The sequence below is a fragment of the Ochotona curzoniae genome, unplaced genomic scaffold (assembly GCF_017591425.1).
Source record: "Ochotona curzoniae isolate NIBS_2020 unplaced genomic scaffold, NIBS_Ocur_1.0 contig_2318, whole genome shotgun sequence".
NCBI classification, from domain to species: domain Eukaryota; kingdom Metazoa; phylum Chordata; class Mammalia; order Lagomorpha; family Ochotonidae; genus Ochotona; species Ochotona curzoniae.
The window spans coordinates 603,712-604,920 of NW_024465419.1; the positions used below are offsets into that span (position 1 = coordinate 603,712).

General features: G+C 39.5%; 1 non-coding gene across 1 annotated transcript; it reads right to left on the reverse strand.

Moving 5' to 3' along the window:
• Positions 1 to 328: 328 nt before the first annotated feature.
• LOC121151400 lies at positions 329 to 431 on the reverse strand. The gene has a single exon (XR_005883162.1). It is a non-coding gene; the product is annotated as a U6 spliceosomal RNA (small nuclear RNA).
• Between the last annotated feature and the right edge of the window lie 778 nt (positions 432 to 1,209).

Genomic DNA, 1,209 nt, shown 5'->3' on the forward strand with positions numbered 1-1,209 from the left:
CTCTGGTGCCTATCCTTACAGGAATTCATAGCACTTTGCTTACTTTCTTTGGCTATGGATTTTTTTTTAAGCACTGTAAGACACCTTATATTTGTGTTTTCTGTAAATATGCTGTGGGTATGTTACTCTTTCAGAACCAGTAGCCATCCCAATCTCAGGTTTGTCCCAAATTCTCAAATAATGAGTTGGAGGAGTGTCTGAAAGGGTGATGTGGGTTCAGTGTTTTCATACCATGGATTAAGCCAACACCTGTGATGCCAGCAACCCAAATGCATGCTGGTTCAACTCCTGGATGGTCCACTTTCACTTGATCTTAACCAAAAGGCCGAGAAGCGATGGATGGTCCACTTTTGTGTCATCCTTGCGCAGGGGCCATGCTAATCTTCTCTGTATCATTCCAATTTTAGTATATGTGCTGCCAGAGCGAGCATGGATGGTCCACTTTCAATTCGGACGAGATCGGGCGCGTTCAGGGTGGTATGGCCTTAGACCACTTTCAATTCAGCTCCTTACCAATGTATCTGAGAAAGCAGTGGAAGTTGGCCCAAATGCTTGGACCCCTGTCATTTATGTAGAAATCACAGATCGAGTTCCAGGATCCTGGCTTCATCCTAAGGCAGCCTAAACTATTGCAATCATTTGGAGAGAGAAAGAACACACTGAAGACTCTGTTTCCCTGCTGAGAGTGTTAATGTGAGCAATTGCTTATTTCCACTTTTTCTTCAGTGCAGCTATACTTTTTATCCTACAAACCTAGGCATTATAGTTTCTCACCTGCTTTTCCTAGCTCTTGTTAGTTTGGTGCTTGAAAAACTGTCCAAATTGGTCAGTAAATATCTTCTGTGCTTCCCAAAAGCAATAGTTGCAGAAAACATAATCATGGCAAACTAAAGGGAATACTCCTGTCTTTGATTTAAAGGATCAAGTTCACCTATGAGCTAAGTAATACCCAACTAGTAGTACTTCTGAAGACTGAGAATTTTGTTTGGCATTACAACTAAAAAAAAACCCAAATTCCAGACATTTCTCATAATTCCAGCGGAATGCAGAGAACACCAAAGGTGGAATTAATCCAAGATACACAAACAATAAATAATTAATCCATAGAAAAGATTTCAAATGATATTTTACTAAATACAGAAATGATTGAGTAAAATGTCTGGTATATGTATATATATATACACACACATTATGTCTGTTGCTGTCATA